Raw genomic sequence first — 23804 nt, 5'->3', positions numbered from 1 at the left:
TAGCGTTTAAAGCTGAATGAAGGAACGTAAAATAAATAGTATATACATACATATGTCTGTATATAACTGTATACATAATGTGAAATTTGGTTAAACTAAATTTTTAATGAAAGGAATTTCGGTCGGCTTACATTTTTGACAGACCTTTAATTAATAAAATCAATTTTTTTTCTTTTGTGGTTTATAGACCTTATGTCTCAAGAACTTCCGTTGTTTCTAAATTATTTAGCAAAAATTCCAACTAAATAGTTTGAATAATTTGAATTGACGTCGTAATTCCTCTGATTCATGTCACGATTTCGAATAACAAACTCGAAAAGTACCATAATATGGGGGTTTACTTAATTCGCACGATTTTGAGCTCTCTTACATTCGGTGTGGAGGCACTTAAATTTCTGTGACTTTAGGTTCGGTATACGTATCTAATTTCGGTTTCTCAAAATATCCTGTTTTAAATGTTTCTATTTACCAAACATTAATTTTGGTACTTCCTTTTGTTTTTCAAAGTCTTGTCTCTTAAAGCCGACTTAGAGGCTTAGAAGTTGTTATACAGGTTTGGATCACGTTGAAAAATGAAATCAAAGTTAGTTAGTTAAACATATTCCCAGAAAAGTCCGACATTTCTTTTTAATCTTACTACACTGGATGAAGTTGACAGTTCAGCAGTGCACTGTTTATCTCTCTCTCTCTCTCTCTCTCTCTAAACTTCCGGTACTGTCATGGCATTTGTTTGCTATATAGGTTTGCATACGAACAATAATATTTGGCGACTACTGTATTGTATCCAACACATTTAGTCTGCTTCTTTAAACTTAACATTGTAAATGTCTTAGTCAATCAATGTAGTTTTCCGGGATTTATTTTAGATATGATGTCGCTAGAGTAAGGTTTTTTCAATTTATGGGAGATAACAGCTTTACAGCAAGTACAATTTCATATTTTCTGTTATGATTCATCATCTATACATTATTTAAAAACATATAATGTTAATCTAACCAATGCCCTGTGAGCTTCTTCAATCATAAGAGATAGTCTGATGATGGAGTTCAGGAACCATTCTTAGTATTTACATTCTAATTTTGGATAGGATATGTTCGCTCTTGGATATAGGCGTTTGTATGTGATCTTCTATTTTTGATTCTTAATAATCAGGAGACCCTTACATTGGAACTCGGTAGTCGTTGGATCACGACTAGTACCTGTGCGACTGCGAAATCATCTGTCCTAAGGTGGATCACAGGAAACTACTGAGCTATTTGCTCCATTAAGGTTCAGCCTGTCGGGGTAAGATTGGCACATCGAGAAACTTTCTACTTCATTGTATGTAAAAGACTCAAAGCGCTTTGTCGTCATTTGGCATCTATTTTTAGAAGTTTGCGATTAGCTGTCCAAGTGGCATATTCTATGGAACAGAAGTCCTTTATCCTAACATAACCTACATCGGATTTATATCAATGATCTTAAAGAGGTTCTAAATATATTTATTAAAAGCAAGTAAGGAAGTGCTAAGTTCGAGTGTCACCAAACATTTTATACTCTCGCAATTAATTTAGTTAATAAAATTAATATTTTATAACACACAATTTGACCCACATATTCGTCATATATATGGTATAAAGTCCATTGAGAGTTGAAACCCCCAATATTAAGTATATGGGAGATGGCGAAATTTATGACCCGATTTTACTCATTTTTGGAGCGGAGACATATTATTAGAATAAACATATTCCCTCTGAATTTCTGCTAAATATCTGAGAGACTTACCTATATTTTCGGTAAAAAATTTGTTAGAAGCATTGAGGTCCTCATATTCGATATATACGGTCTTGAAAACTTATGGGCCGATTACGACGATTTTTAGAAGGTCGATGCCACTGTTTAAATGCAGTATGTTTGCAAAGTTCTGTTCCGATATCTTCACTAGTGCTTACTTTATATATTTTAAAGTACACGATTCAGATCGACTTCAAAGCTCTGGTATATGGGAAGTAGGCGTGGTTGTGAACCGATTTGGCCTATTTTCACAACATATCATTGGAAAGCTCGGAAGATATTATAAACCGAATTTCGAATTAGTCGAGTAGTTTCGGTTTTGACCCATAAGTGGGCGGAACCACGCCCATGATTTGAGTGCAGCTCTTCTGTACCATCTTTATAATGAAATTTGAAGTTTCTGGTGGTTTTCCTTACTGTATTTTCAACATAACCTTTGTATGGGAGGTGGGCGTGGTTATAATCCGATTTCCACCATTTTTGGACTGTATAAGGTAGTACCTAAAAGTAACGACTCTAGAAAGTTTGCTTGTTATAGCTTTAGTAGTTTACGAGATATGTACAAAAAAATTACAAGGGGGCGGAACCACACCCACTTCCTCAAAAAAAATGACCTCCACAAATGCCCCTTCATAGTGCGATCCAAATTTCAATAGCTTAATTTATGGCTTAGTTATAGCTCTTTATATGTTTTCGGGTTTCACCATTTTGTGGACGTGGCAATTTCTGATTTCTTCGAAAAACAACCTTCCTATGGTGCTAAGTAACAAGTGTACCAAGTTTTATCAAGATATCTCAACGTTTACTTAAGTTACAGCTTGCACAGACGGACAGACGGATGGACGGACAAACATCCGGACTTCAAATCTACTCGTCACCCTGATCACTTTGTTATATATGACTTTTAGTTTTAGGTGCTACAACCAACCGTAATGTGGACAAAACTATTATACTCTCTTAGCATCTTTGTTGCGAGAGTATAAAAAAAAAACGATTTTTAGTTGTACGCTTTGATATTAACAGGGAGAAATATGATCTTAAAGTTCTTATAAATATCGTAAGATTATTTTGTTTCTTAAAGCCAAAAATAAGCTAGACAAGGTTATAAGTATAGTGTCCGATATCGACCGAAGAGCATGTACTATATCATATACACTCGAAGAGGCACCTTATCTTATCAGCACCAATATGAATAGTGTTGCCTTAAGTCATTTGCACAAATATCAAATTTCCCACATCTATTAAAACTAATTACGAACACCTTGTTTGAAAGTACGCCAATTATTTCTTCGAATAGCTTCAATTAGTAATTCATTAAAACAATTTCCCTATAAATGTTATGTTACAAGAAATGAATGAATGATTGAAATTTCTATTGTGGATTTTTCAAATCACTCATACTTCCAAATATGTCACGCGTCTTTTATGGGGATTTTTATATGTTTCTTGACGCAGTACTATATTGGCGAACATACATGTATACGATACGAGCACTCAGCAGTATTTGCGTGTAGACTTTTCTTTCAGGCAACTACTGAATATATTTACGTATTTGAATGCTGATAAATTTAAGTAGAAAAATAATTAAATTATTCTATGTATTGCTGATGAAATTTTGGTACGAATTTTGGTTCAGGGATTTCCTTAAAGCAGTCACCGGATATACTTAATGTATAATAGTTCTTAGTACAGTTGTTCGAGTACTTCAAATGGCATAAATATCTGTATATCATTTTAATAGCGACGGGTACATTCTAGTAACCAATAAATCTACGTATCTGAAAATCAGAAAACCCACTTGAGAATATATAAAGTACAGTGTGTCCTTATAGAGCGACTTTCTGGGCAATGGAATCGTGTCACCTCTTAACTATTTTTCAGTTAAAATATTGTCAGAAATTATTTTGTAAAACGGAGTGCCATAGTTACCTTAGATGACCTTTGAGCTCAGCAGAGCGTTTTACCATGCCGCACAGATCGTAAATCGTGGTCTCAGACGTCGTAGTGATTTCAAGTGTCCCCGCACATTGTATAATATAGAAGCATATTTTGGGAAATGGAGTAAGCAGTATACACTTTTGTGAGAGGCTCTGTATCAGTTAACCTTTATGAGTAATCCCTAAATTTTTTATACATATATATTTTTCGAGACTTGACTTATGTACTTTACACTTCATACTACCTCCTTGAGGTATTATAACGAATAAGATTTTTCATTATTAGTATGTATGTCCTCTATATATTGAAGAAGTAAATTATGAAATTGATTTAACCATAGCTCTGTGAACTACTTCATCTTTTTAGGTTTATATTTTCGATTTAGATTTAGAATTTCGAAGTAACTTTGTTTAGCGACGACGATGTAGACTCTCTTACGTCAACGGAACATCTTAAGCTCAAGACAAAGCGGTTAAGCTGAATTATACCATTTCCCAGAATGACTGAAGCAGTTAAAACCCAAATTTGACGACGTAAACGTGACCATCGTTTCTTTACTTTATCAAGGTACTTACACAGATTTTTCGTCTCTTTCTGCAGTTGAAGATATCCACTCTCAAATTAAGCTTAAATAATAATAAATAAAAAATAAAAATATCAATGCAGTCATATCAGTCATTCAACCGTCTTGAAATGCAGACACTTTTAAACAATTTTAATTTTGGCTTTTGTTAATATATTCGTGTGTATTTGTTACCGATATTAAGGTCAGTTATTAATCCAAAAAAATGACCTTGAGCTCAACAAATATTTGTGGCGTTATTTCTTGAAATCTGTATAACCCTCTTCATAATGTCACTCAACACATCTCTCCTGCTTCATCTTTGTGAAATTGTTTTTGTAGAGTTCATTCAACCGGTATTTTGTTTGAAGAATGATTTAATTACCACAGGCAAGGCACCAAAAAACATACTGTATGTAACAGAAAATATGAAATAAATATTTATAATCGCTGTTTATCTTGTTTACCCCAAAAATGGGTTAATTGAGTGAGTCAAGAATGTTTCTTTCTTGCAGTTAAGATAAAATATCTTTCAGATAGATATATGAAGTATTAAGGTAAATTTTATATGTATTGAGGAACTTGGTGAAGCGACAGTGGTTATATACATTATTTGTCAACAGCAGGTATTGTTTTGTAAAGCGTTCCATTATGGTGCACTTATTCTCAAAAAGTTTTATCTCTATATTTCCAATGTAATCTGGATGTATTTTTCTTATTTGGTCTATATAAAAAGTAGTAATCCTAATTTGTAAGTAAACTTCGTGATTGTTTTTGCCTCACTTTTGCTAGGTGGTAGGTGGTTCTTCTAAATTTATTTTATTTTTGTGGGGTTTCCGTCAGAAAAAGTTTGTTTCTGATGGATAATCCAACCAAAAGATGAGAATCAAAATATTCTATAGAGAAAGTTTCCCGTGTAATCGAAAAATATTTTTTTTTAGAAACCTTTAGTAAATGTGTATCTACTGTGAAAAATGACAGAAAATTTATTTTATATTTTGCTCGTACTTGAAAATACCAGTATGCCGACACCCATTTCGTAGCCCCACCCACTTTGAAGGCATATTCTGATAATTCAAATATACTACACATATGAATATATTAGACAATATGTATTCAACACAAAATAAATAAATATATTTAAAAAATAGATTCATTCAGGCATGCATTTAATCAGATCAGTTGCACTTGAATTTTAATATTTTTCGCATTTATTGCATTTCATCGTTATCTAAGTTCACTCGAACGCCCAAGTTACATTTCCAATCAGCGCTTTTTATGCACCAGGAATTTTCACTCTAATTGATACGCACGTGTTATGATTATAGTATTGCATTACTTTCAATAAAAATTTCAAATACTCGCAGTAAAAAATTTGCATTTACAAGCCATTCGCTGGAATGCGCTCATTTAGGCGACGACACGATTACTTCGTTAATTTATGTGTTCGTTCGAGCGTGGCATACGATGGAAAAGCGACTAATAATGGGAGCTAATTTGTAGTTTACAAACTCTATGTGGTGTAGATTGTAGTGCCGTGATACTCATAGAATTAGTATATGTTATTTTTTCTATAAATCTTAATAACAAATATTTTCAAATCGTTGAATGATTTTACTCATTTTCACCAACAAGATAAAATATATCGAAGACCATTATCTGGTCGCAGCGAAGATACGCACCCGCCTCTGTGCAGCAAAGAATGCCCGTCAACAAACACAAGGAAGGTTCGACGTCGAAAAGCTGCAATCGCAACAGACAGCCACGAAATACTCTACTCGACTTGCACTCCTGCTCTCTGAGAGCACTCATCAGCATCTCGGTATAAGGGAACTGTGGAACGGCATCTCAAACTCACTGCGTACCGCTGCAGCCGAAACAATTGGTTTTCGGCAACGACAAAAAACAAGCTGGTACGATGAGGAGTGCCGTCTCGCAGCGGAGAGAAAACAGACTGCCTACCTCGCAACATTGCAAACGACCACAACACGTGCGGGATGGGATAGATACCGAGAGCTGAAGAGGGAAGCGAGACGCATTTGCAGACAAAAAAAGAAAGAGGCCGAAATGCGTGAGTACGAAGAGCTTGAGAAGCTGGCAGACAGAGGGAATGCTCGAAAATTTTATGAAAAAATGAAGCGACTTAACGAAGGTTTCAAGACCGGAGCATCCTCATGTAGAGACCAAGGTGGTAATCTGGTAACCGATGTCCAGGGCATACTGGGATTATGGAGGGAACACTTCTCCGACCTGCTGAATGGCAGTGAGAGTACAACACCAGGAGATGGCGAACCCGATCCCCCAATCGATGACGATGGAACAGATGTTCCATTACCCGACCATGAAGAAATTCGAATAGCAATTACCCGCTTGAAGAACAACAAAGCAGCGGGGGCCGATAGATTACCGGCAGAACTATTCAAATACGGCGGCGAAGAACTGATAAGGTGCATGCATCAGCTTCTTTGCAGAATATGGTCGGAAGAAAGCATGCCTGACGATTGGAATCTCAGTGTGCTCTGCCCAATCCATAAAAAGGGAGATCCCACAATCTGCGCCAATTACCGTGGGATCAGCCTCCTAAATATCGCATACAAGGTTCTATCGAGCGTATTGTGTGAAAGACTAAAGCCCACCGTCAACAAACTGATTGGACCTTATCAGTGTGGCTTTAGACCTGGAAAATCGACAATGGACCAGATATTCACCATGCGCCAAATCTTGGAAAAGACCCGAGAAAAGAGGATCGACACACACCACCTTTTTGTCGATTTTAAAGCTGCTTTCGACAGCACGAAAAGGAGTTGCCTTTACGCCGCGATGTCTGAATTTGGTATCCCCGCAAAACTAATACGGCTGTGTAAATTGACGTTGAGCAACACCAAAAGCTCCGTCATGATTGGGAAGGACCTCTCCGAGCCGTTCGATACCAAACGAGGTTTCAGACAAGGTGACTCACTATCGTGCGACTTCTTTAACCTGATGCTGGAAAAAATTATAAGAGCTGCAGAGCTAAACCGAGAAGGTACAATCTTCTACAAGAGTGTACAGCTCCTGGCGTACGCCGATGATATTGATATCATCGGAAGCAACAACCGCGCCGTTTGTTCTGCTTTTTCCCGCATGGATAAGGAGGCGAAGCGAATGGGTCTGGAGGTGAATGAGGACAAGACGAAATATCTCCTGTCATCAAACAAACAGTCGGCGCATTCGCGTCTTGGCTCCCACGTCACTGTTGACAGTCATAACTTCGAGGTCGTAGATAATTTCGTATACCTGGGAACCAGCATTAACAACACGAACAATGTCAGCCTCGAAATCCAGCGCAGAATAACTCTTGCCAACAGGTGCTACTTTGGACTGAGTAGGCAATTGAACAGTAAAGTCCTCTCTCGACGAACCAAAATCAAGCTCTACAAGTCGCTTATCATTCCCGTCCTGCTTTACGGTGCAGAAGCTTGGACGATGTCAACATCAGATGAGACGACACTAGGAGTTTTCGAGAGGAAAATTTTGCGCAAGATTTATGGTCCTCAGAACATTGGCAACGGCGAATACCGCAGACGATGGAACGATGAGCTGTACGAGTTATACGACGACATTGACATAGTTCAGCGAATAAAAAGACAGCGGCTACGCTGGCTAGGTCATGTTGTCCGAATGGACGAAAACACTCCAGCCCTGAAAGTGTTCGATGCAGTACCCGCCGGAGGAAGCCGAGGAAGGGGAAGGCCTCCACTCCGTTGGAGGGACCAGGTGGAGAGCGACCTGGTTACACTTGGGATCTCCAACTGGCGCCGAACTGCGAAGGAGAGAGACAGGTGGCGCACTATCGTCGATTCGGCTATAACCGGCTAAACGGTTGCAACGCCAATCACATACACTCACTTAATTTTGCTAAGATATATCGCATATTAAATGATTTATAAAGCTCATCGTATTTTTGAAAAACCTATAATTAGGAATATGGAATCTGGGAAAAGTTATGACCCGATTTTAACCATTTTTGGTACAGAGTCAAACTATTATAAGAAAAATATTCTCTCTGAATTACATTAAAATATCTGAGAGATTTTCCTATAGTTTCGGTGAAGAATTACCCTTATTCACTGAGTTCTTCATGTTCGCTATCCGGGGCCTGAAAAGTTATAGTCCGATTTCAACAATTTATCCACAAGTTAAGTACAGATTTGTGTAAAGTTTTATTCCCCTATCTTCATTGGTTCCTAATGCATATATTATAAAGTGAACGAATCAGATGGGAAAAATGAGTTATATGGGAAGTAGGTGTGCTTGTGAACCGATTTCGACCATTATCCATCCGTGTTATCAGAGTGTCAAGAAAATATCATATACCGAATTTCATTGAAAATCATTTTTTTACCCATAAGTGGGCGATGCCATACCCATTTCCCTTTTTGTAAAAAATCTAAGTGCACCTCTTTTCTGCCTTTTCTTCTTTAAAATTTAGTGTTTCTGACGTTTTTTGTTAGTGAGTTAACTCACTTTTAGTAATTTTCAACATAACCTTTGTATGGGAGGTGGGCGTGGTTAATATCCGATTTTTCGTATTAAGAAGTACTAAAATAAATGAGTACAGAAAGTTTGGTTTATATAGCTTTATTGGTTTTCGAGATATATACAAAAAACCTATATGGGGGCGGGGCCATGCCCACTTCCCCAAAAAAATTACACCCAAATATGCACCTCCCTAATGCGATCCTCTGTACCAAATTTTATAACCTTATTTATGGTTTTCGGTTTTCGCCATTTTGTGGGCGTAGCAATGGTCCGATTTCGCCCATTCTCCTCCTCAGGGTCCAAGGAATATGTGTTCCAAGTTTCATTAAGATATCTCAATTTTTACTCAAGTTATCGCTTGCAGGGACAGATGGACAGACATCCGTATTTGAACTTCACTAGTCATCCTGATCATTTACATATATATATAACCCCATGTATAACACTTTTATTTCTGGGTGATACAAACAACCGTTAGTTGAACAAAACTATTATACTCTCGTAGCAACTTAGTTTCGACAGTATAATTATAGAAGAATTGCAGAAAATTTGACTAGTTTCGTTCGCCAGTGACCGCCAAAGTGTGTATGTTCCCATAGCAATATGGAATTCTTGGGATTGTTGCGCTCCTGTTGACCTTAATATATAGAATCAGGTTAATAACAGGACACGATTTACGATGTAGTGGATCTGATTAGAAAGCAAATTATTGGACCAAGTTGTTATCAAAAAAAAAAACACAATTTTTTCATAAGGGATCTTGTAACAGATGCATTTAGCATTAAATCTTTATTTTCAGAAATCTCAATCGACAGAATATAGGACGGGAGCTTTGCTAAGGCCTATGTGTGCATAGTGAATGCGAAGCTATACGAAGTGTGTTTAAAAAATAACGGGAATTTTCGTATTTTGCAACAAATATTTATTCATTCACATTCTACATTAATGATGTCGCCTTCAAACTAGTTCCCATTCGATAAAATGCATAATTCTTCCTAACGTTGAAACATTTCACCAACTCGATTTTAGGGATATATCCTTTGGCTCTTTCGGCGATATTTATATAAATATGGAGCAAGACACGTCTAACTTTAGTAAGCAATGAATGCAGCTGAAAAATGTATCAACATAATTAATCATGATAAATAATAATTTAAAAATTCCCGTTATTTTTTGAACACACCAAATGGTATTTTGGTAAAATACTAATATTTCTGCTGTCAAAGTCCCCTTTTTCCATTATATAAAATCACAACACTTGTTACCGTGCAAATAAATTCGATTTTCCGCTGGGTGTAAAAAGCTTATTATTGCAATGAGTTGGCTATTAATGAGAATTGTGGATCAAAATACAATTTCTTATATGTAAGTATTGTAAAATGTGTTTGTATATTTATTTTGTAATGCAATGCATAATTGTACATACATATATACCTATGTACGTCTATAGAGAACTCCCTTTGTGTCGAAATCACCGATATGGCATACGAACCAACCGTTTGACGTCAGCGTAGGAAAACTGATAATGAAATCAAAATCGTCTGAGTTTTGTATTATTTACATTTACAAATATATACATATATGCTAGAGTATATAATAATATAACTGTGATTTTTATTACAAAACTAACATTGATGATTTCGCAATTTCAAATGATTTTTGCTGGAATCTATTTCAATATGAAATTAAGCTATAGAAAAGTCGTAAGAGCAGGAATTAGTTAATACTGATTATTTAATTATTGAACTGAGAGAATATATTTCCGTATGTACTAACTACTTAAGCGAAAAAACTGTTAACGTGAGAATTATTTACTTGTTTTCTCTCTCTCCTCGCTTTCGTTATTTTATGTTTGCAAATGAAAAAAATATTACAAAAATAAATTTTACAAACAAAAAAATGTAAAGGAAAAATAGAACCAAAAAAAAAAATTAAAATAAATAAAAAATAAAGAAATACACATATATAAATTTTATGTATTTTAGTTCCACATGATTTATTTATTCCATTTTAAAATTGTTCGCAAAATGCACGTCGTTGCACACTTAACAATAAAAACTAAAGTTTATTTTATTCTTTCAAGTGCCGTTTTTGCCTTTTTGCAACTAGAACTCAGGTCGTTAAATTAGTTTTCTGAATAACAAAACCTTTTGTGCTCTGTACGGTAATGTACTTTTAATAGCTTTAGATAAATGTTTTGAAAGCTACTGTTAAAGAAAAAAAAAACAATTTTAAATATGCTAAGCCACACGGTTTTAAACTATTATTACTTCAAATATATGATTTGAAATAGTATTACCATTAGTAAAACTTGATGCCAGTCATGCTGTCACACCTGTACGCTGGGTCTTTGTCAAATAGCTATTCGTTTTTAACCGTTTCTAAGCGCAAATAGAAGACTCTTTCTAGATTCCACTGGTTAAAGGTTTTCTCACTAGGTCTCGCTTCACCAGGCTCGTTTTTACATACATATTTTAGAGATTACAAGTCATTCCTCGAGAGAATTAACATTAAAAGGAAGTTGGATGAGTTTCCGTCGAATCAAATGCATAATTTCATGGATCTTTCTATGGAAATGCCTATGGATCAGGGTCCAGAATTCCTTAAATATATTTTACAGATTTAAAATGATAAAATAATACTTTAATAGATGTTCACCGGAGCCGAACTTGCACACCGAGCTAATTAACCAAATTTTTTATTAAATAATTGCTTTATAATAGTAATTTTCTGACTAGACTACTACTTAATATCGAAATATTGCGATACATTTTTCGTTGAATCTTAATTCCTTTTATATTCTCTAACCTCTTTAAAAATAAGTTTATTCCTTTTATATCCCCAAAAAGAACTTGCAGCAGTGGGTTTAGCTGTTTTGACCTTTCAACATCGAAGAACTGTCCGGCCAGTATTAATAACTCTTTTGTAAACCTTATTGTCCTTAGACAATAAGGACAATTGTGTTCAAGCCACAATTGTCTACCAGTGCAGAGCAGTATGGAAAGGCTCAACTGGAAGTAGCTTCGGCTACAAGGCCTAACCAGAGACTATAACCTGGTACTGGAAGGTGCATAGCAAAAATCAGGGAGTTGATCAACGCATTGTATTGATCCGTTGTGTTTTTGAATACACGTGTGGTTAGGCCTTACATAGGCAGGTACTCACGTTAAAACAAATCCACATCTGTCCCTAGACAGTCAGAATAACCCCGTGGTAAGGTATGCCTGTCGTAAGAGGAGACTAAAGTCCAAATATGCACAAGATATATGATTAGACTTTGTAATAGCTGGTACAAAGTCTGTTGTCTATGCGTGCTATAATATATTTCTTGGCTTGAACTAGAATTATATTACCTTTTTGATATGGCATTTCTAAGGAACTGGCTATTCTTAACAAGAAGGGCAATTGTATTCAAGCCATAATTGTCCACCAGTGCTCTGGAAAGGCTCAACTGGTAGTAGCTTCGGCTACTAGGCCTTAACAGAGACTGGTACCACGGGAAGCAGGAGCCCAGGGAGCTTCGCTTCTAACCTGCTCAATGGGTGGAGTTTCGTAGTGTCTGTGGTTTCAAAACCTAAATGCAGGCAGAGGGCCTTTGGTTACTCGGTGTGGAGTTGCATGGCAACCGGGTGCCGGTCCCAAAGCCCGGCAGAGGTTTTAGATGGACCTCGGACCTACCAAGATGGCATAAAGTGTGTCCATACCACACGGCAATTGGAACTGAAGGTGCATAGCAAACTCGGGTCGCTGATCAATGCATTGTATTTATCCGATGTGTCGTGATCCGTTGATCAGTTGTCCCTATACTGTATAGCAGCAGTACCATTAGTTTCCCTTCTCCTACTTTGGAAGCCTAGAACATACCAAGAGGAAAGGTTTTATAAAGGATATTATCAAAAACGCGAAAGGACATATTTTATATTTTGCTTTCCAGACTTTTATTATTCCATAATGTTGAAACCTCATTTCATTACACTTCGAACAAAATAACCTCGAGCACATCATTGCTCTAAACCAAATTCGTCTTTAAATATTTCCAGTTAAACGCTACCATTATTTTAAACTATACCGTTATTTTTTTAAATCTAACACTTTCATTGAATTTTGAATAAATATTTTTAAGTATTTCTTGAAAACAAATGATGAAACAATATTTATATTTATATAAGTAATTCATTCCGAGTAATGGTTTGCGGTTTGTCGAAACACATTTTGGTACTTTGTCCCCCACGACGTGGACTTTGCAGTCAAGCACGCAGCGATTGTGTCTTTCTATATTCATTTGTGTTCTATTAAAGGCGATAACACTGATGTTTTTCTAACTTTTTTTTGCAATATTGTCAACTAGCATCACGGTGAATTTGAATTGACGTAGGCGAAGGCATGCGTCAAGTCATTAAAAGCTTTTAAAATTATTGTATTTGTTATTAATTATGTATTATTAAAGAAAATAAATAAATAATAATTGATTTTATTATTTTACAATTAATTGTTTATTTAAAAAATCAAGTATTTCATTTTCATGATTTTTTTTGAAATGATTAGCTTAAAACCCAATTCAACTCAATTCAAAAGCAACACCCAGTATTATTTTCCTAATATATTTCTTATCATAGAATATAATTTTTGAGCACAAATCACGCGACGTGCCTTTTAATGCACACAAATATTAATTTTGATGTTTTTTTTTTCTTAATCAGAATAGTACACTGTGCAACCAAATTTTAATCTTTCCTAGAATTTATTTCCAGCGTCTACATAATTATAAATGTGTTATCTTTCTTATTCTTTAATATAATCCTTAAAAACCACAAAGTGGTGACTCTTATTGGGGCAGCTACTGACAATCGTGTTACCAAATGCCTAGATTCAAAGATCTTAGCTGATTAAATCACCTAAGAAAGAATACTTGATAGAATCATTCTTAGATGGAGGATCCAAATTCGTCTTTGTTAAAAACAATGAAGCTCTAGTGGGACTGAATCCATAAATATGACTCTAACTTCTGAAACACACATTATACTATTCACATTCGAAGAGCTCAGACCCTGATAATATACATTCGAAATGGACTGCTCTTTACTTATTATATTTTAGGGACTACCTTGACAGAGCACATGAACAGAGTTTGGGTTTACATTTAACTCCTGCCTGTTGCAAAACGACTGTTGTCTAGTGCTATTTACAAATATTTTTTATAGCAGGAGTATTTTTATTTTTGGTGAATTTAAAAATAGCAATTAATTTTTTGACATTTGCACTCATACGCCATGGAGGCCCTGCTATAAATTTACTTCTCACTATCGCTACAAAAATGTGATAAGACATATAGAAGAATCGCATTTACGTCAAATATGAGTGATAAAGATACTTTCTTATTTTTATACACCGGCAACATGTTGCATGGAGTATAATTTATTTGTACAATAAATACCTCAAAATTTTTGACCGAAAATATACTTAAATCTACCAGATGTTATAAATAAATTAAAAGAAGAAGATGTTTTTTTATAATAGTGTGCTTATATATCGAAATTGGCAAAATTGGGTCAATTCTTCCTGTATATATACCTAATATACGGATCTTCCAACTTACGGTAAAAAGAAAAATGATCTAGGAATTATCCCAAGACAACGGCTTCAGCGTTTGGGGACTACACATTACGTTAATCTGGAAGAGATTTCGTTGGTGAAGCCACAAAGCCTTTTGAAATTCGCAACAAGCGCAGGCATCCTAAAGGATGATTACTCCTCATTAACTACGTGACGGCACTCCATCTGGTATCGCAAAGGATCAAAACTGGTCGCCTATTTTAGCCTCCCAGAGTAACGTAACCTAATCTAACCTATCCCAGCCCCCTTATACTAAATATTAAATATATTGGGCGAATAGTTAATAAGAGTTATTTTAATAACAAAAAATAAAACATGTAAGGAAGGGCTAAGTTCGGGTGTAACCGAACATTTTATACTTTCGCAATTTATTAATTTAACTTCATTAATATTGTATAATACACAATTTGACCCACATATTCGTCATATATATTGTATAAAGTCCATTGAAAGTTGGAACCCTAATATTAGGTTAGAATTACCGAGGTCCTCATGTTCGATTTCGGTGATTTTTAGAATGGGGCTGCTACACTATAAACGTAGTATTTGTGCAAAGTTCTGCATCGATATCTTCATTAGTGCTAACTTTATATATTGTAAAGTAAGCGATTCAGATAGTCTTCAAAGTTCTGGCATATTGGAAGTAGGCGCGGTTGTGAAGCGATTTGGCCTATTTTCACAGCATATTATTGGGATGTAAGGAAACTATTACAAACCAAGTTTCATTGAAATCGGTCGAGTAGTTCCTGAGACATGGTTTTTGACTCATAAGTGGGCGCTGCCACGCCCATTTTCCATTTTGTAAAAAAATCTGAGTGTAGCTTCCATCTGTCATTTCTTATGTGAAATTTAGTGTTTCTGGCGGTTTTCGTTATTGAGTTAACCCACTTTTAGTAGTTTTCAACATAACCTTTGTATGGGAGGTGGGCGTGGTTACAATCCGATTTCCTCCATTTTTGAACTGTATAAGGTAGTACCTAAAAGAAACGACTCTAGTTTCCTTGATATACCTTTAGTAGTTTGCGAAATATGTACAAAAAACTTAGTAGGGGGAGGGGCCACGCCCACTTCCCCAAAAAAATTACATCCACATATGCCCTTCCTAGTGCGATCCTTCATACCAAATTTTACTTCCTTAGCTTTATTTATAGCTTAGTTATGGCACTTTAAGTGTTTTCGGTTTTCGCCATTTTGTGGGCATGGCAGTGGTCCGATTACGCCCATTTTCGAACTTAACCTTCTTATGGTGCCAAGAAATACGTCTTCCAAGTTTCATCAAGATGTCTCAATTTTTACTCAAGTTACAGCTTGCACGGACGGACGGACAGACAGACATCCGGATTTGAACTTTTCTCGTCACCCTGATCATTTTGATATATATAACCCTATATCTAACTCGTTTAGTTTTAGGACTTACAACCAACCGTTATGTGGACAAAACTATAATACTCTCGTAGCAACTTTGTTGCGAGAGTATAAATGTTCGATTACACCTGAACTTAGCCCAACCTTACTTGTTACTTATAAATTTTTCGAAATTCGACTATATCTTATCTAACCCCCATGTATTGAATATGAGGACCTCTGAGTCTAGGGTCTGAGTCTAAAGTCTGATATTATTTCGATATATTCGTAATTTGCTTTATCTCATTTTTCAAACATTATTAAAACTTTGATTCTTAAATTTTAAATTCAAAATATATAAAATTTTCGGTTGAAACCGTACTTAGCCGGTCCTTACTTATTTAATATTCAATTTTGATGAATTTTTTGTGCTAATTTGGAATTTCTGTGAATGAGTGAAAACAATTATTTCTAACCAACAACTAAATTAATCTTTAAGCTGATCTAAATACTTGCTAGGGTGTTGCTAAGCCACACGCTAAATATATTAATATATTTAATAGCACTTTTTCGAGTGAAATTATCGTTCAATTTAAGTGTTGTACAATTTTGAATAGCCTTGAACTCGCCGTGAAAGGGAAACGCATGAGAACAAATCTTGCTTTGTACAGCCTGACTTCTGTTGAATCGATTTGAAAGTTTTATTTCACATGGAATTTGTATATTACCGTGAATTCCTAATGCTATTTCCATTAAATTCTTACACCCACACACACACAACTTCAGTTTAAAAAATAACTGTTATTATGCAGCAAGAGCGCATAAATTAATACGACTCTGTGATCATGATTGGCATGTTTGTCAAATGAAATAAAATAATAAAAGATCAGCAAAAAGAGTTTCTTTCCACTTTCAAATGTCCGCTGTCAAGGCGTTCAAATGTCAGTGACAAATGTAAATCAATTGCATTTTAAGCGCGTTTAGCATGAAGATTTATTTGAAATTAGTCGCCAACGATCATAAGCGTATGTTAGAGCGTTGAACATTGCAAGAGTTTTACGTATTCATTTGACATGAAAAGGATCATTTTTTGTGCACATCCCCGATGCGCAGTGTCGCTTTGGCGTCACTGTGGCGATTGAACCATTATTTTATGCAAGCTCGAGTTTAGCTCTAAAGTTTATGAAATTAGCAAAAAAATGTGGTTATCGACTGAATTTCATTTCATTTGAAAAAGAATTTTGTTATGTCGCAATTCTGGTTAGATACAGCTAAGGGCAGAGAAATAAGACATTTTTAGTGAGCACTATGATAACGATTGATCCATATGAGATGAAGAGAGAAACAGAAAGAGAGATCAAATCCTCTTCATCAACAGTAACCGAAACTATACATATAAATACATATATAGAAATAGAAAAAGGCACAAAGACCAAAGCTGGATATTTTTGTAAGACAATGACCCAAATAATACAATGAAATATAGTGATTTTAAAATACCAAAACTCCTAACATAATACCATAGAAAATTTATTAAATTCTAGAGTTGGGCAAAAGACAATGAAAAGCATTTTTCGTCGTTTCGAACTCGATTGACGGATGATGCTTTTAATCTAAATAAGCGGATTGAGCTTGGGAATTATATACATATGTATCTTACATTTAAAATCGAATTGCATTTCAGAAAAGACTTTAAATTAGAATTAATTAAATTCGATTGTGAAAAAATGTTAACAAGATATACTAGTTCTTATATATAAGAGCATACTATCGTAAATAGAGGTATCCTACAAAGAATAACAAAGATCCATAAACACTAAAATTGTGGTGTTTAAATCGAATTAAAGGAAGAATATTTGTGTGGCAAACTCAGTGTTTAAGTTTAGTGTTTAATGCTAAATAAATAAATAGGTTGAACTTGCTTAACGCATACGATCATTCATGGATATAGAGAGTTTTTCAAAAGGGACGCTATAAAAGTAGACCAATAGGGGCAGCAAACGACTAAACTTTAAGGGGGGTAAGGTTTGTTTCGTCGAAAAAAGACCTTTTTTCATGAATTTTTTTAGAAAGAATTATTGCTGTAGGTTTATTTTACTTATTATTACGTCCTTATTACTACGTCCTACGTAGCGATGAGGCTCCTTTCTGAATTAAGAATTTTATTGATATCCCAAACCGTTTTGGTTTAATTTATTTTAGCGTTTTTATTGAGAACTACTAAGCCTGATTTTGTGATACATTTAAAATGCTCGTTCACGAATTCATGTGACGTTTTTCAAATGTAATATATTCGTATCCGTTTTCTTTAGTAATATTGCAAAAGTTTTCGTATGATGTGATATACATTTGTGATCACTTGATCTGATGCTCTATTTAGCTCTAGTCATTTCTTATAAATAGAGGGCAAAGTAATTAATTATGATACAATCGCTTGCGTGATGTGATGGTGATATGAAAAATAAATTTGATCACTATAAATTTGAAATTTGACGGTATACAAATGTAGCTCATATTATTTACAATAAATGTTCTGCTGATTTGGTGATATGCTTATATAGTAAAAAAATTAAAAAGTTGATAAGGTGATATATGACTTGATGATATGATATGGCAATCATGTGATGCAATGACGTGATAAAACAATATAAGAAAATTTTGCAATTTGATTTCAATATTTTGATTTAGTATATTTATATTCGATATGTGATGACCATATGGTGATGTCATTGACATGCTTGATTAAGTATTGCAAAGTGTTGATGCAATATAAAACTCGTATACATATAAAATATGATCCTATGACGTGATGGTGTGATTTAACTAAAAAAAAAAGGTTCGTGGAGTTCCTACGCGCGGAAGAAGTTATACTTCTTAGTGATATTCCAAGAAATGCATATCATTTTGTATGAAAGAAAACTAGCGAGAGGGAAAGGATAAAAATATGGCGGTGTGGCCAACACTTTCTTAAATTCACATTTTATAAATTTATAATGCACATTTTATTAAGCAAAGTCCAAATCCATTATCATTTTTGGGTTCTGACGGATTGATATCTATAATATTTACAATTAGATTATGATAACTAAAATACGATATGAAATCTCTTACATCTATTTTATCTATATTTCTCGCGAATACCGCATCAATAGTCGTACCTCCTTTTGTCGTAGTATAATTTCTTCCATTGATCATTTCTTATGAAAATTTCTCTCTGAGGAATGCCAGTAATGGTTCAGCTTCTGGCAATGAGAAATTTATATTGAAATCTCCCGCAAGGAGTACCGACATCATTTTTAATATGAGACACAAGACAAAATTAGAAATGAACTTCATAAACCTCACACTGTCAGATAAAACGATATACCTCCTCATGGTAAGTGCTTTAAGTTCTCTGCTTTACTCTCATTCACTCTCTCTCTCTCGCGTTAATTGTTCAACGCTATTCCCTCTCCACTGAAGCGTTAATCAATTATTGCAACCTTTTCCGAAGTCGTATATGAAGTATAACTTCAAAAAAAAAATTATGATTTATTACGAAATACATAACAGCAAAGTGTGACCAGTTGACGAGTGATTGAAGATCATGTGACCAAGTGATGATGTGATGTGACATGTTCATACATTACTGAACTTGATCGTATGTCGAATTTATCGAAACGAGAATGTTTACGGGTTTATCAAATGTGCTGAGAAATAGTTTGATTGCGGCGTGAAGTGATTTGATAAGACCATGTTAACAACATTGATGAACAACATTCAACAACAAATACAAATGATATCACCCAAATAAATTAAATTTCATTGATTTTGCGAGCGATCAAGAGATCGAATTATGACGAGCTCTTACATATGAAACGGCAACCATTTTTTTTTTATTTTATTTCAAAAAATTCTTGAATATTGGCGAAAAAAACATTTCTTTATAGATCGCATTTCATACGATCTGATGTGGTGATGTGTTATTACCTAAGTGACATAGCGATGTGATATCATAACATTAAATTAACATCAACTAGTGTAGTTTAAGGCTTTTGTTATGATTTTTTTGCACATAATTGAAGGTGAGCTACTGAGAATTCGTTCGTATTCAAGGGCTACTCCTACACGAATTCTTGGAAAAAGCCAATGAAACAAAAAATAAAGCAAAAAGTACAGATCACAACTGCCATTAAACATCTTGCAATTAGCATTTTTCATGAATACTATGACGTTTGTATTGTGAAGCCGGCTACTTCTGGCGCTATCTTCAGAATCGCTATCACAGACATTTTCTTACGCTATGACGTCCGTATATCTGCGATTGTAAGATGTCAATGTCACTGGCTCCCGCCATAAACAATAAACGCAATTTTCAAGCAATTCGCAATGTACACTTAGCCCAAAAAAGAGAATTGAAATAGCAAACAGAATAAAATTTTACAAATATAAAATATTCAAGCAGACCTTCTTCAAGATATCATTGTCTTATTGCAACTCATCGCTACAACCAACTCTTTCTCAACATCGCTGACATCGCACGATCACTCACGCGCAACATTGTATTGTAGCGCTGCGGAGTTGTAGAGCTGCTTAGCATAAGCGTTTATTGATCTCTCAACATACGGCGGAGCGAAACAAATAAAGCCACTCTCCGCCGCACTGTGCTCACAATACCCGCCCGCTCTCCCGAACTTACATAGTAATATAGATGCTTTAGAAGACAATAATCATTTGCATTGTAAAAATATGTTAAATCACGCTGCAGCTAAGCTAAAACGTGATCGAGGCGCCGAAATCGCTAGCCATCCGTCGTCCTATGAATATCTGAAGCGGTGTGCACGTTTGTGTATGGATGTGTGGTGTGTCGCAACGTGGTTGAATCTGATTTGATTGCTGACTGTATTGTTTTGATTCTAAAATCAAACATACTTCTATGATGTGATGAGTGGCGATAAAAGCGCATAACTTCATATAATAAACTTTATTCTAGAAATGTAGTGTGCTTCAAGAACTTTAAATATAGTAGGACATAGGTATTTAAGTGTATTTTCTCTCATGAAACCTGAAGTCTATTGTATTTAATATGACATATGATAGATTTATAATCCTGTGCCAACTACATTTTCCGGGAAAAGCTTCGATAACTCAGTCCTGATAGGATCAAGAAACAATCAACACACTTCTGCGATAATTCGTTCTTATAAGATATCCATATCATTTATGTGATTCATACTCATTTTCAACCAAATGTTTCCAGAATAATGAACGTTAATATCCAACAACCCTAAGTATATTTTTTATCATCAGATCAAAATAGTTTATATAACTCAAAACTTCTGGGTCAACATAAAGACGAATATTTGTAAAGAAGGGTCCCGCTTTACAGTAATCAACACAACTTTTGGTGAAGATATATTGATTTAACTAGGAATTCCTAACTAATCTGGTACTTCTCTCTATAGTTTACTCAAATTCCATTATCCTAAACTAAACTAAATCAACATACAGCCTTTTTTAATTTACACTAACAATGATCTCCTGTTCAAAATGCTATTTCTTTTCAAACTCTTCACGCCTTCCAGTCTCTCGCCGATTGGCGTATATTCATTGCATATATTAGAAGTTTATGAGTTCATGGTCATAAGTACAAATGGCTTGGGTTCAACAGAATACTTCTTTCGAGTTAACTACGCCATTTTCAATGATGTTGTAAACTTTCGTTTTGTTTTAAAAAATTTTGATTTTTATTATTTAGTTTTTATATATTAAGCTAGAGGTTTTATTTCTATTTTTATAAACACCAGTAAGCTTAAACTTTCTGGTAAAGATTGTAGAGAAAGGCTGTGCTAAAATTAGCATAAAATTAGGTAATTGACGATGGGCGTGGCGTCGCCCACTTATGGGTCAAAAACTATATCTCAGGAACTACTCAACCGTTTTCAACGAAATTTGGCTCATAACATTTCTATGACATCCCAATGGTATAGTTTGGAAATTCAAAATCAGTTCACGAACCAATGAAGATACATAGCTTAATAAAACTTTACCCAAATAATGCCTTTGAGGTGTGGAATCACTTGTGGAAAAATTTTTGAAATCGGATTATAACTTTTCAAGGCCCCTGATATCGAACATGAGGAAATCAGTGATTGTGACCTATTTTACCGAAAATATCGGTAAATCTCTGAGTTATCTTAATTTATTTCAGAAGCAATCTTTTTCTTTTAATAGTGTGTATCTGTACCTAATGAATAAAATCTTCACATAGCTTCCGTATACCCGAAATATGGTGGGCTTTATACCTTATAAATCGGTTAACATATTATTATGTTATATATTATACCGAATATTTAAGTCAAATTATATGTTATCTTAATAAAATTACACCAAAACGTCGCGAGAATATATAATGTTCGGTTACACTCGAACTTAGCTCTTCCTTACTTCTTTTACTTTAGATAAATAGTCCTGTAGCTCTACGAAATTTTAGTGGTGCTACAGGACTGATGGACGCGTTACTTTCCCTTTGGATATATAGAGATCGCATTGTCTGAATCCTTAACCTCGCAATCGCATGACAGTCCAAGAGTAGATGCTCAGGTGTTTCCTCTGCCAGATCACAGGACCTGTACTGATCCGATGAACAGATTCCGAGTTTGTTCAGATGATACCTTATAGCGTTTTCTTTTCTCAAAAAATGTAACATTTATTCTGCCCTGTACACGGATTTTCAAATTGTGGATGAGAGTTGACCAGCATAATAGGAAGACATGTTTTTTTTCTTTTATCATGGAAATGGAACACATTCAAAGAGGTAATGCTGCATTTATATAATGTTGAAATACAAAGAGGCAGCATTTTCATCGAGAAAAGAAAACGCTATTAGTCTGCAGTGGCGGGTGTAAAGTGACACTAGTTGTCTGATTTTATTTCTTAGTAGCGCAATAAGTTTGTTGAATCTCTTCCGGTTGTAGACCGCTAGAAACAATTTATAGTGGCGAAGTTTTCTTTAATCTCTTTAAAGGATTTATTATTTTATTTTTTCAATTAAATTTATTTTTTTTTATTGGTATTTTTTATATTTTTTTGTTTTAAATTTAATAAATAATAAATAAATTTATTTTTATTTTTTATAACTATTATTTTTTGGTTCTCATTTTTTTATTATATCAGCTTGTTTTATTTTTTCTATCTCTACTTCTTATGTGTAGTGTTTTTTTAATTAATTTATTATTTAATTACTTTACTCTTTTATATTGAAGATATTCTATTTTTTATCTTTTTTATTTACTTTTTAATAATTTAATTATTTTGCTATATTATTAAATACAGTGATAAATATTTTTTGTTGCTTTATATTCATATTATTTTAAATATATTTATTTATTTTTTATTTTATTAATTTAAATTATTATTTTTTATATATTCATAATTCATATTTATTTCAATCGAATTTGTATATTATTGTCTTTTTCTATTAATTTAAATAAATTTTAAGCATTTGTATATGAATATATTTTTTCCTTCTCTAGCTCTCTCTCTCCATTTCACAAACCTTCGTCAATATTACGAAATTCCAATTAATTTATGCACATAGAGTTAGCCCAGCCACACCTTTCAAATCTAAATAAAACATTCACTGGAATTCACTACAAAAGCCATTGAACGCATCTGTAAATGACTTTGGATTTTCCCACCATTTCATTAAATATACCAAATGCTCTGACGTCAATCAGACTATTTGCAAATGAAATAATCATTTACATTGGCAATTATTGTCACTTACACAGCATTTGCATTGAAAGCGCACTTACTGCATACGCACACACTTACATAGAAGGCGTTACAAATTTATTGTTCCTGACTTTCCCCCAATTGCTTTCTTTTCTTGTGTCTTGCGATTAATCAGCATTTCCCTTATATGTTTATTGACATCGTTCGCTGGAATTCGCACATGTAGATAGATGGCGAAATTCCCGAAATTCAAGGTAAAACAATTATTTACCACCCGAGCATCGGTTAATGACTCCACCCGGAGGTAAAGGCATTGTACGCCGGCATCACTATAGCA

Source organism: Zeugodacus cucurbitae, chromosome 3 (assembly GCF_028554725.1).
Source record: "Zeugodacus cucurbitae isolate PBARC_wt_2022May chromosome 3, idZeuCucr1.2, whole genome shotgun sequence".
In the NCBI taxonomy this organism is placed as follows: Eukaryota; Metazoa; Arthropoda; class Insecta; order Diptera; family Tephritidae; genus Zeugodacus; species Zeugodacus cucurbitae.
The sequence above is the reverse complement of the archived record's forward strand: the minus strand, read 5'-3'. Positions refer to the sequence as shown.